The sequence below is a fragment of the Suricata suricatta genome, chromosome 17 (genome assembly GCF_006229205.1).
Source record: "Suricata suricatta isolate VVHF042 chromosome 17, meerkat_22Aug2017_6uvM2_HiC, whole genome shotgun sequence".
Lineage (NCBI taxonomy): Eukaryota > Metazoa > Chordata > Mammalia > Carnivora > Herpestidae > Suricata > Suricata suricatta.
Window position 1 is genome coordinate 31,917,581 of NC_043716.1, and position 13,721 is coordinate 31,931,301.

General features: G+C 44.1%; 1 protein-coding gene across 4 annotated transcripts in view; it reads left to right on the forward strand.

The window, feature by feature from the left end:
- The first annotated feature begins 12,650 nt into the window (after positions 1-12,650).
- CA10 (carbonic anhydrase 10) overlaps positions 12,651-13,721 on the forward strand; it is a 484,381-nt gene continuing 483,310 nt past the window's right edge. For 2 of the 4 annotated variants that reach the window (XM_029928755.1, XM_029928754.1), the window contains exon 1: positions 13,001-13,372. The gene's annotated coding sequence lies outside the window, so the exon portion shown is untranslated. Of the gene's footprint in view, positions 12,708-13,000; positions 13,373-13,721 lie in introns of those variants that run through there. The other 2 variants (XM_029928756.1, XM_029928757.1) reach the window with 2 other exon arrangements.

Here is a 13,721-nt window from a genome sequence, read left to right on the forward strand (position 1 = left end):
CAGGCAGCTGTCAGAGTGGTCCCCGCCAGCCCTAGGATGCTCTAACCCAGGGAGTCCACCATGATAGCACCATGCAGAGCACTGCTGAGAGTCTTCCTCAGAGCCTGCTTTCAAAATCTATGGCTTATTCCTTAGAATATAGTCATGAACAATGAACTCGAGTTTACTGAAGAAAGTGAGTGATAAAACTTGTTTATACATTTTCTAGTTTCAAAAAACAAATTGGTTGGGACTGTAAATTAGCCACTTTATTTTGGCATGACTTTTAAAATCCATTTTTTAATGTTTATTTTTCAGAGAGAGTGAGAAAGAGGAGAGAGTAGGGGAGGGGCAGAAAGAGAGGGAGACACAGAAACCAAAGCAGGCTCTGGGCTCTGAAATGTCAGCACAGAGGCCAACACAGGGCTCAAACCCACAAACTGTGAGATCATGACCTGAGCCGAAGTTGGACACCTGAATGAGCCATCCAGGTGCCCCTTAAAATCCATTTTCAAATAAGTATTGCCATACTCTTTTGAGTAACGATGGAATTGCTGGAAAACTTCTTTTTAGAGGTTCTTCTTTCGAAGAGCAAAGTTATCCGAACATGAAAATTCTGCATGAATAAAAAACACACCATGAAAGATACTAAAACCCTCAAATTACATAACATTGCTGCTTGTGTAACATTCGTTAACCTCCACAATACAGACAAAGTGCTGTAATTAATATCTCATTTTATTCTCATAACGTATTTAGCAATAATATCATCAGTGGTTTTATGTTTCTGATGTAAATTGAAGATCATATCTGTGAAGTGGTCTTGTCCACAGTCATACAGCCAGGTCCCAAGCCCTCCAATGCCACGTTCATGCTCATATTTTCACGCTCTCTGAAGTGAAGACCCTCGCTAACACTTCAGGACCCCAGGCCCCAGAAAAGGTGCGTGGAAGAAATAATTCTAGGAGATTTACTTTTTCTTTCCCCTCAAGCCACGCTGTATAAGAAACATCCTATTCAGCTTCCTTGTTGGACTGTATAAAGCACAATAAAAATGTCAAAAATTATTCTCCTCTCCCGTAATGTGGGCCTTTTCTTGCCAGTGTGTGGAAGGCAGTGATGGATTTTCCATACGCTTTATAAATTGTCACACCCTTGTTACTTTGTTTTCCAAAATCTATTTACATTCCGTGGCTTTATGTTAAGCTTGGGTTACTAACTCGCACATTTATTCTAAACTTAATTGAATTTTTATTACTCATGATAAAATTGGTGTTTTGCATTTTGCACAATATTTCTCTGCTGTGGGCTTTCATAAGGTACAATTATACTTGAATCAGAGCCTGGGGCAATTAATTATTAATGAATGGAATAAAGATATTAATGTTTATCTGTAACAAATGAGAGGCTACATTTCCTCTCCTCAAGTGCCACAGCACGGCCTGGATTTTGATGCCCTTGTCTTGCGTTAATCAGTAAATTCCGATACCAGCGCTACCATAGATAATATTCAGACATTTCCAAATTGAAGTCCAAGTCAAGGCTTAAATATATGTGCATAAATATGCATATATATGCAAGCATGTGCATATATACATACATACGCATATACACATCCGTATACACACAGGTGTGTACATACAGATATATGTATCCATATACTTACACGAGGTGTCTTGCACTGATTTTTTTTTCATCAGATCCACTACTCATTTACCCAGTGAAGCTGGGACACTCAGTATTTGTCTCTTAGTTTTATTTTTGTATTTAAAAAAAATTTTTTCTGTTTTTTTATTTATTTTTGAGAGACAGCGCAAGCAGGGGAGAGTCAGAGAGAGAGAGAGAGAGGGAGACACAGAATCTGAAGCAGGCTCCGGGCTCTGAGCTAGCTGTCAGCACAGAGCCTGATGCGGGGCTCGAACCCACGAATGGGGAGATCATGACCTGAGCTGAAACCGGACGCTTAACTGATTGAGCCACCCAGGTGCCCCTGTCTCTTAGTTTTAAAGATGAAGAAACCAAGACCAGGAGATTTTAAGTCAGTTACCCAAGATCACACAGCTAGTAAAGCAGCAAAGCCTTGAGACTCAAACTGCCCGTGGCACTGATCTGTCCACAAAAACTGAGAGCTGAGGAGCTCAAAGTAACGGCCCCCATGAATATAGGGCAGACTCTGTACAAGGCACTTTCCTTTAAAAAAATTTTTTAAATTGTGTTTACATTTGTATATTTTTGAGAGAGAGAGACAGAGTTCGAGCAGGGGAGGAGCCGAGAGAGAGAGGAGACAAAAAATCTGAAGCAGGCTCCAGGCTCTGAGCTGCCAGCACAGAGCTGGACTCTGGGCTTGAACTCACGAACCATGAATTCATGACCTGAACCAAATCTGGACACTTAAGCGACTGAGCCACCCAGGAACCCTGTACCAGGCACTTTGTATGTTTTACCTCATGTATTCCTCAACACAGCCCGGTAGTGTAGATACTAATCCACCTATTAGAAAGCCAAACAAAACAAAACATAACAAAACAAAAACAACAAGTAAAACACAAATCTATTTGGGGACATGTCAAGTAACTTGCTCACATCACTTCCAAATGGCAAAGTGGTGACTTCAACCCATGCCTGTCTCAGTTCTCCTTCAAGGATCTTCCTAAGAACTAGGAAAAAAAAAGTTTAATTAGTGAACATCAAAGAATTATTTGCTTAACATAACATCTGTGTGTATAATTGTCTGCTCCGCTTTACGTCTCCTTCCTAACCTGAACCCCACCAGCTAATCAGACATCATTGTATTAGCCAGGGTGGAAAGGGACACAGAGCAGGGTGCATGAGAGCCAGAGCTTGTTATATGCTGAGTGTCTGCTATCTGCTGTTTAAAAATTCCCAGTTGGCATGTTTTTTAAACCACATATTACATTTTTCAACTATAGGTCCATATAGATTTAGGTTAATAATTAGTATAATGCATTAAGTGCTCTTATGTATACTCTTCATGCAATGATCTCAACAATTCTATATAAGAGATGTTTTTATTCTGCTTTTGCAAAAGAGGCCCTGGCTTAAAGCACTCAAGTGCCTTTTGAAATCTCATAGATGGTGAATAGTAGACCTCAGATTCAAACACCAGACTTCTGATCTGAGGTCCAGCGTCGCTTTATCCACTGTGTTCCCTGCAGTGCTAAGGTTAGCATACCTTTGAATTTAGGGTGACTCACCTCTGCCATCAAGCTTTGCCCAGCTATTATGGTTCATATTGGACATCTCTGAGTTCCTACAGTGGTTTCTAAGTCTGTAGGTCAGCTGTATTGCCTATCCAATTCAGATGACTTCAGGATCAAGTCTTCAGACCAGGAGACATCTTTTCTTTTTTGCATCTACACTGTTATCTGGCAGGTTCTAGGAACATCAAAGTGAAGCATTATCTTTGGTGCCACTGGCTATTTGGAAGCTGGTCCCAATCCTTAGGAGGAGGGCTCAGCCTTTGATTATGGTGGAAAAGCCAAAGTTATGATATTAGAAGGCAGGGGAAGAGACTTTGGGATAGGCTGCTTAGTTTCATAAGGCAGTGGGAAATTAACACAGAATCAGGTTCTGGAAAATCACAGGGGCGCCTGGGTGGCCAGTTGGTTGAGTGTTCAACTTCAGCTCAGGTCATGATCTCATGATTTATGAGTTCGAGCCCCACGTCAGGCTCTGTGGGGACAAACAGCTCAGAGCCTGGAGCCTGCTTCAGATTCTCTGTCTCCTTCCCTCTCTGCCCCTCTCCTGCTCATGTTCTGCCTCTCTCTCTCTCAAAAATAAATAAATGTTAAAAAATTAAAAAAAGAAAATTACATACAGTATATACAAAGTTATGTGTAACATGTCTGAACTGCTGGTGAATCAGAGAGAAAAGTACTACTTAGGTCTCATCAAGCCCTGTGAAAAGCAGCTGAGAAGCAATACTTCATTTTCAAAATCCTGGACGACAGCAGCCTATGTAGTAGCCCTCCAGCATGAGAGAATAACTTTCCTCCATCGAAGTCCTGTCATTGTAATTAGCAGGCATCAGTTATTAACTTACCACCTTTCCTTTTCAATTCCTTCCATCCTCTGTGATACGTGGCTGAGTCTTTATCAAACACACTTCTCTTTTGTCAGGCTCTTCTCTGCCTGTTTTTGCCAACAGGAGGTGGTAGAGGGAGATTAGAAGGCAGGAAGCAGAGAAAGGACTTGATCCATTCGGCTTTGCATCCAATTTTTCCAAGTGTCTCCAGCAACAGCTCTTGCTTCAGCAAAGGGCAGTTGGTCCACTTTCCAGTTTTTTTAGTGGTGTCAGAAACTTCCGCCTTTGCGCTGCATCAGAGATAGAAGATACTAGGCTCAGCAGAGCAATACCCTCCTCGGGGGTCTGAGTGGCAGCTCCTCCTCAGAGTTTCTCAGGTACCAGCACCAATGGGAGAGCACCTTCTCTTGAGGTGTAGGAGCCCTAGACCATCAGGAACCCCTCCCCCAGGCTTCCCGTAGCCCTAACATCTTTGCTTTGTCTCCCCAGTCATAATGGTGGTAGCTCTTCTCTACATTTACTCTGTCCCTGTTAATTTAGTGTTTCCTGTTGGCGTTTTGGTCCTCCCAATACCTGTTCAACCAATTCTGTACATTAAATTCTCAGAAAAATAATGAGTGGTGTTTGTGTTCTGACAGGACCCTGCCTGCTTCATTCACTGGGTCCGTGTTATCTAATTTGGGTTTCGTCTAGAGTAGTTAGGAATGTCTTCCCTTCAGTGGGGAATGGGGTAGGGGGAGGCTCTTAAATTTCCTTACCTCTAAGTTACCTCCAAGTTTGGCCATTGCTTCTCACAGTGATAAGGCACATCCAGGCTGACTCAAGGTTGCACCCTGCTGGTGTAAAATAGGTATCTGGGAGCAGGTGGCCAGAAGAGGCTGTCTTGACAGAGTTCAGTGGCTGGTTTGCATCAAAGTCAATGTTTGAACCATTATAGACCCAACTTCCCTATACCAATGGGCCTTATCCAAGCTTTCCATCATGTGATTTTATGACACAATCACCCTGTGCCTCCCTAAAAGTCATTGCAATTCAAGTATATTAAAATCAATTTTCTTTGAGAACTTTATGAAACTCCTGAATGTAAATGAGACATCTTTGAGAGTTCTGCTTTATTAGGGGCCCTGTTCTCTTTCTTTGGTTGGTGAGGACTACTGAACATGCTAATTTGATTAGTTATTGATGAGCTGAATGCAGGCATCCAAAAATTATTATGGCAACACCTCCAAAAATGACCACTGCTGCCTTCCGAAATTCACTTACATGAGAGGAGAAAATACAGCTAATTCTGCTCATTTTCTTTCTAATGAAAAACCTGAAATGAAGAGGATAAGATGAAATTCTGTGTCCCATTTTGTGGATTGGATGGTGAGAAACAGCCACCAAACTCCCTATCTTTTTATGAGAGAAATTAGTGACATGAAATGAATACTCTCTTTTTTAATAGTTGCTTGTTTAAAACACACTCAAGATCTCATTAGCATCCATTTAAAACCCATTTTCCTAAAAATAACTTACGGGAGATGAAAATGAAATATGTTTGCCTATGTGGTATTTTTTATGATCTTTCCCCTCCCAAGAGGAAATTCAGTGTAAGGTAACATCAGCTCATAAGGGTCTTCAAAGATTCACTAAGAGAAAGTATTCAAGCCAGCGAGATGAAAGCCATCACTTGGTTACAAGTTTATGAGACATTTGCTGCAGTCTTGATTCGGTACAGTCACTGACAAAGGCATGTTTACACTTTTGTAACAAAAGCTCTGGTCTTACAAACCTCTCGGGTCTCAAGTATTGTTAACTCTGTGGTAGGATGATGGCCACTCATATCGCTCCTATTCCACTTGGCAGGAGGTTCTTTTTGTTTTAATGAGTTTTCTCCTCTGTCCAGCAGCCATCAGAGAACAGATTCAGAGCTTGGTGGGTTCCCTACCACGGCAATCCAGCTCCCGCTTTATTAAATCCACATGGTTGTATCAGGAAGAAAAAAATCTGTTGCTGAAGTTAGCTAAAAATCCAGAAGCCCCATGGGCAAGAACGAGACAAGAAGGGAGATGTGGAGACCCCTTACAGCAAGGTCTCATCCTCTGTGTTGATTTAGAAAATGGATTTTTCTCACAATCTTCCAGTCGTAGTGCTCCTCAATATCAAACATCTTCAATGCTTTGAAGAAAAGGGCACACGCATTTGAGGTCTGATACTGCTGTTGAGGCGGGTGGGCCTTTTTCCCCCAAAAAATGTAGTGGTGGTGAGTGCGCACCCAGCACTGAGGCTGTGGCCAAGAAATGGCTCTTTGTATAAGTGTGTATGGAAGAAAACACAGGCTTGAAGCACTTAGCCCTGAGGTGTCTCATTTAAGCATGAAAGACCCCACTTGAGGACCCTGACAATGGGACACAGTGTCTGGAGGCTGAAGAGAAGGACCAAGGGCCATGGCTCGGGGAGGGAAGACTCCTTCAGATTTACTCTTGACCTGAGCCCCCAAATATTTGGGTGGGTCTATCTGCCACCCTCATTATTTGTAGAATTTCTTAGTATATAAATGGGACAGAAGACTCTCTAATCCAGCCTGTAGAAAATGCTGAGTAGTGAACCAGAATGTGTTTTTCAAGGGCAAACTAAAAAGTGAAACTTAATACTTGTAATTTTAATGCTAATCATTGGGGAGGCAATGTGAAAAAAAATCTTGGCAAATAATTTAAAAACCTAAGGCATTAGTTGCTAACTCTAAAATTATACAAGCTGAGATAGGAGCAGACTGTTGTCCTAATTGAAGCCTTTCTTTAAACCTTAGGACCATTATGAAGCTAAAATCCTCTCTATTGATCTATAACTGCTACCTGAAGGTACTGCAGCTGGCTTATGAAGATGAGAGAAGTCTTATTGGTATAACACTTCACCAGGAAGTGTTTAATGTAAAAAAAACCCACACCTGTACACGTGCACATATACACACACGTACACACACATGTACACACAAATGATGGGTTGGAGTTGAAAGTCTGCTGGACAGAAAGCAGCAGAGAATCCAGGAAAAGCATCTTCTACTGAGTTGTCTGGATTTGGATAATATATTTATCTTCTGTGTTTCAGCTGCTGCAATGCGTTACTTAGTAACAACAGAAAGGATAGGCATGCTAGGTTGTTGGAGAAGGTCATCGAGAGAACATGGCTTCCAGCTGACCTTCAAGTGGATCTAGGCAATCAGAGACTCCTGATGCCCTCTCCCATCCTTGGCTTGTGTGCTCCGTGTCCACAGATCCTGCCACAGGAGCTGTTTCAAGGAGAGAGCGCAATGCTGTTGAGGCCTTCTGTATTGAATACGTGAATGAATCTGGTTAAGGCCTCTCTGTAAACTTTGAGGATTCTGGATGGGTGCAGAGATAGATTCAGCTTGCTGCCCCCCAAGATGAGCCTCGTGTTTCAGCTCCCTTACTCATCAAACCTGCTACCCACTGGTCGGGAGTGCTCCGCCTCTTTAGTTTCCCCTAGCTCTCTGTGTACAGGACCAGTCTGCACGCCAATGAAGGTTTAAAGATAAATAATTAGGAACGCTGGAGTCAAGTTCTACCTCTGCCCCTGTTTCTGCTTATATTTGAACTTGGACACCTTAACTCCTTTATCTTTTCACCCAGAAATTAAGGGGTTAGATCAGGTCTAGAATTTTATTGGTGCGCACTTGAAATGGGCTGTAAAACATCTACCATCAAATCTGTGACAAAAATGCAAGAAAGTTCGGAGCTATTTAAATTAACAAATAAACCTATTCAATTTTCCAGCAATTGTTGACAAAGTTCTTGCTGTTTCTTCATTGCAATCAACTCTTCCATTTTAAGAGCTTGAGTTCAGGAGGTTGGATAGCTAAGAGAAATTTACATGGATGAAAAGAGGAAAGATATAGTATGGGTTTCACTGACTTCCAAAATGATGTCAAAATCATTGGCTAAAATGCCATCTGGTTAGGGTGTATCGTCCCTAGTTACTGTCCATCTGCCTAAACTTAAGTGCCAAATAAGGTATAACTTTGTTAGGAATGAAATGTCTGTTATCTCCCTTGAAAAAGTGAAATTCCTTTATGCTGGTCACAAATTATAGGAAGGGATGAGAATATTTACAAAATACCATGTGCATTGGTGGTAACGAACCTGTCATCCAGCCTGACGTCAAAGAGAGAAAGATAAGCCGTTGTCCTGTGGTATATGCCATCTCAATATCTTCACATTCTGTGTCCAGAGAAGTGAACTGCATCCGCTCAGGTACATTAACCTCTCCTCGTGATTGACTCATTTATAGAGAACAAGGTCTCATACGAACGCCTCGAATAACCCACATAAACTCGCTGTTGAAAACTGTAAGGTATATTACTGAATGATATTGAAAAGTGTCAAGCTTTTCTTTTTTTTCCAGTTATTTCCTGAGAGGCTCCACTGATCTACATTTGGCACTTTACATGTGACCCAAATATCTACCTGTTTGTGGTATGCAGACTAATGCACCTCACCCCGACCCTAATCCCTAGAATCCATAAATATGCTACCTTCTATGGCAAAAGAGGTTCTTTAGATGTCATTCAGTGAAGGGTTTTGAGATGGAGAGGCAAGCCTGCATTGTCTAAGTGCACCCAATGTAACCACAAGGGTCCCTAGAAGGAAAACAGAAATAAAGATGGAAGCAGAGATTGGAGCAAAGCCATTATTGAAAAGGATCCCCAAGCCAAGGAATGTACATGACCTCGTGAAACTGGAAAAGGCAAGGAATGGGGGTCCCCTTCTTCAGCCTCCAGAAAGAACACAGTCCTCCAGACACCTTGGTAATAGCCCCATAAGACTCATTACAGACTTCTGACCTCCAGAACTACAGGATAAAAAGTTTGTGTTTTAAGCCACTAAATTCATGATAATGTATGACAGCAGCAACAGGAAGCTAATATACTGCTGACGGCCTCAACCAGCCCACTGGAGAGCAGAGTCCTGGCCCCCCATTTTCAGGTCTCCACCTAACTCTTAAAGAAGCCCTGAGGGGATAACTCCTCTGTGCTCACAATCCATGGGAACACCAGGGTCTTCACCACCACCTACCCCTTTGTTCCATGTAGCTCTCTGTTCTGTCAATGGGCTGCCCTTTGTGTGGCTGTCCATCACGCTCTGCAGTTCGCGGTAACTCCAAGAGTTGGCTTCTGCTTCTGATACCATTTCCATATTGGCTTAGGGATGGCTGCATTGGGTTTTGGCACAGAAATTTTCCCACACGATGTTACAGTGTTCATCGATAGTCATTTGAAGCAAAAGGGAAAAACATTCAGAGACTAACTTTTAACTGGTAATTAGATATTATTGCTCTCAGATAACAGAATTACATGCCAGTCTTACTGGTTTGGCTCTGGGTATGTTCATGCCTTACCAAAAGGTTTCCTCCGCACTTAGCTCATAGCCCGGGTCTCAGTGGCAGAATGCAGTTTCCCATCACCATTAAACAGGCTCCTGAACGTACAGACGCCTTTGCCTCTCATCCTAACTCTAAAGGAAAGGATTCCTTGGTCAGCTCACTCTAAGACTCATCTCCCAGGTTTTCACTTCTGCTCCAAGGTCTGCCTTTCTCCAGGAATGACTGAATGCATGATTTCTATTGCCTTTAAGGGAATTCTCCCCACTCAATACTAAGAGAATTTATCCTATGTTCCCAAGTGGATGATTTTATATCTGTAAAACAAAGATATACAATGTCAGAGCCACTCCTTTACATAATAGCTTCCAAACTAAAGAAAGAACAACTCCTTTAATTTTTAATATTTTGCAAACTCTGAGCAATTTAGTAGTAAGTGACTTTTTACATAGAACAACAACAGTACACTAAGTTTGAGTTCCAAGCCTAGCCCAGCAGGGTTTCCTAAATGTATCTTTTATGATTATTTATGGTTAGCTGACTTATGTTTGCAAAAGTGAATCATTCATCTTGATGGATAAACTTGAGATTTAATTGACATAAAATAAACTGCACATGTTGTAAGTGCACAGTTTGATAACTTTTGACATATATACACCTACAGGCCCGTAACACAATTAAGATACTGATCATATCCATTACTCTAAAAGTTTTTCTTTTTATCTTTTGTAACCCCTCCCTCCTGACCCTCTCCAGTCCTCTCCCTCCCTTAGGCAACTACTATTCTTTCTGAATTAGGTGTGGGATGGAGACCAGTCAAACAGTGAGCCCATTGTGCCTGAACGCAGTTCACCAAGAGAAATGAATCTGCTTTGGCCTCTAGTACAGGCGTCCAGCCTCTGGGGAATGTGCCTTAATGGATATCAAGCTTGCAAAAATTTAGCAATCCGATAAGTCATTCTTCTTTTCTATGGAGTTGACAGAAAGAGCAGGTGGAGAGAGAATTCAAAGGCATATTCCAAAGATTTCAATATTGTCTTTTCCTGGGGAGAATCGTAATCCCCTGCTTTCCATTGGAAACTGAAATTGGCCCCCACCACCTGGGCTCAGGGAAGACTTTCTATTATATGCATAACATACTTGCACTGAATGCATAGGGGAGAAATGTAGAGTAGGACAGAGACAAAAGATGAAGACAGCTACGGGGGAGAGAGATTCTTTGTGCTTATCGAGCTATAGGTACAAGATCACTAAAATATGAAAAAAACCATATTAATTACTATTCCTAGCTACAAAGAATTATTTTTTCACTTCTTTTGTTTTATAGACTAAAAAAATAAACAGTTCAATAAAAGGTGAAGACAGAAGGTTCCTACTTCGTAATGCATGCGTTTTCTGAGTTATCTTCTGGAGTAACATGGAGCTTTTCTTAAAAAGACATATAGATTAAGCCTAGAAATGACTCAAACAAGTGGGGGTTTTTTCCCCCAGAAAATGAGAATATTGAAACTAAATGTTGAGGAACTGTTGAGTTCGGTGCCATCTTCCAAGTGTGGAGAACAGAACTGGCAGTTAGCAGGCTCTGAGATTCTTTCATTAGAAATGCCTTTGATTACCTCTAAGTCCCAGCGATCTTGTCTTTCAATTCTACAGTAGTTAAGTTCTAAACTGCATAAGAGGCCATTGCATTTCACCTTGCCTTTATCTAATTTCTAGCTGTGTCTGGTGAGGCTCCTGCTTTATACCGAAATACAAAACAATCTCCCCAGGATGAATCTTTCCATTTTGCAGAGCATGAAGGGAGTTAGTGGGGCATGTCCCCTGAGTTTGAAATGCCTGTTAATACCAGTTAATAACTGTGACACCTTGGGCAGATAACTACTCTGGGGCTCTCTTCCATCATCTGTAAAATGGAAGTAATAATGATATTTCTCTCATAGGGATATAATGACAATTGAGATAATTCACATAAAGGAGTTGGCACTGCATGACACATAGCAAAAAAGTTGATGTGTGCCACTATTTTATTTAAATACCATCATATAAATGGATTTTTTTTTTCACTGAAAGGACTTGGTGGCAGAGCATAGAGTAAATATTCCTTGAGAGTGCAGAAGGTCAGTGCACAAGTTGAAAAGGGGAAAATTAGGTATTATTTTACTGGCATTGACTCTTAAGGCAAAATGTAGAATGTGGCCTGTAAGCATTCTGAAAGAAAGGTTTATGGATTTTTCAATTACGAAACTCCAGCATTTGGCCACAGTGCTTGCCACCTATAAGGCACTCGCTTAATATATGCATAATTCATTAATAAATCAATGGGTCGTGGTATAAAAAAACAGGCGCCCCGATACTTTTTCCAGAGAGAGCTCTCCTTCTGGCAGCAAATCCCACTCCCAAGGGCAGAAGGTCGGTCACTGTCCATATTTCCATACCCAGGCTAGGGTGCGATGTCTTCATCTTTGGCCAACTCCTTTCCTTTCTTTCCCTTCAAAAATCCCTTTTGGCGCGGTTGACTTCCAAAGCACAGAGACAAACGTCCCCTATGGATTTCCCAAATGTGCTAATTCCCACTATCTCAGGTTCTTTAAATGTTCCGATGTCTTGGTGACTTCCTGCCGAGCCTCGCAGCTCCCTACGGAAGAATCTTGGACTTTCTTCATCTGCTGACCACCTGAAGTCCTTGGCAGTCACCGGAGAACAGATCCCTCGGCCACACCTCCTTGTTATAGCAAGTCAGCCGGCAGTTCTTTTTCCCAATCCCCAGAGGCGGCAGGGCTGCTCAGCTCCCCAAGTCTGTCCAACCCAGGCAGCCCAGGCTGTTCGGCTCCGCTCCCTCCCGTCCTCACCCCTACCCCCACGCCTACCATTCTGCAAAAAGACCCGCCAGAGTCCGGGGCAGTTGAAGTCAGTTCGAGAAGCCTGGAGCGCCGCAGTGTTACTCCGTTGGCTCCAACCCTGCTCGCCCTCCCATGCCACACAGCCTGCATGCCCTCCCTAAATGACTCTGTGCGGAGGAACGGTACCCTCTTTCCTTCTCCTCCTCCCTCTCCACTCATCCGCTCTTTCTGCGGTGATAAGACCGAGACTCACACTGAAATGGCTTCTAAAGAGGAAAAATTAAAAAGTGCAAACAAACCCCCTGCGGGTTTACGTGTGTGTTTGTGTTTGTTGTATGTGTCCATCCGCGCTTGTGCAAAATCTCCAAACGTCACAGTTTGCAATCCGGACAAGCGCGCCGAGAAATCCGAGATCTTCCCAGGGATTCCCCTCCCCTGCCCTCTTCTCCAGCACTCCCAAAGAGGTAGGTCTGGGGCTGTCTCTACCCGCTGCGGCGGCGATAGAGGCGATGCAAATGTGCTACGATTTTTCTTTTCTTCTCTCGCTCCCAGCCCTCTTCTCGGGCGAACAGTCCCGAGCGCAGGGTTTCCTCCCAATTCCCCCTCATCTGCATTCCAAGCGGCCGCCCGGGTGCACGTCCTTCCCCGGGTCGCGGCGAGTCTTTCTGCGCACCCGCGGCCTCGGGCCTGGGCCTGGGCCGCGGCCGCGGCGGTGGGTGGTGCTCACGCCGCCCCCACCTTCCCCGGGGGACTCGGAGAGCCGCGCGCTGGGCGTGTGTGCGCGCGCGCGCGCGGATTTGGTGGGGAAATCTCCTTCGGTGGAAGCAGCTGAGTGTCGCTGGCAGAGAGTATTCTGGAGCCCGGCAAAAGCCTCCCAAGCACTTGAGCTTCCCGAAAGAAAAACAGACTGAAAGACCGAAAAGAAGGGAAGCCGGCTCCCCTGAAGCCCGGGTTTCCAATAGTCTCGGATCCGCCCGGAGCTGAGCGGAGGCGCAGTTGGCGGCGGCCACTGCCCGCACCCGGACTTGGAAAGACGGTTTTTTTCCCCGCTTCGGGGAGGAGGGAGGTGAGGGACTCGCGGGCGAGAGTTGCACCTGGTCTAGGAAGGTGCAGAGAGGAGAACTCTGGGGTAAGTAGTGTTCTGGCACTGGAGCGGAAAGGGGGAAGGGGGGGGCAGGAGAGGGACGAGCGGGAGAGGGCAGAGAATGAATTATGCAAAAAAAAAAAAAAAAAATCCCCACTATTCCGCAGCAGCGGGAGAGCGCATCACAGCGCCCCGGCTGAGTCCCGCCCCGGTCTCCCGCGCCCGAGCGCCGGGCGCGAAGTTGTTTTCTAGGAGATGAGAAACTCCCCAAGCCTGGTGGGCGACAGAGCGGGCGGGGCCCAGGCGCCTCCGCGCTGGCCCGCGGCTCCGACGCCCAGCCCTCGCCTCCTTCTTATGGCCGCGCTAAGCCTCGGCTCCCCAGCCCGGCCTCCTG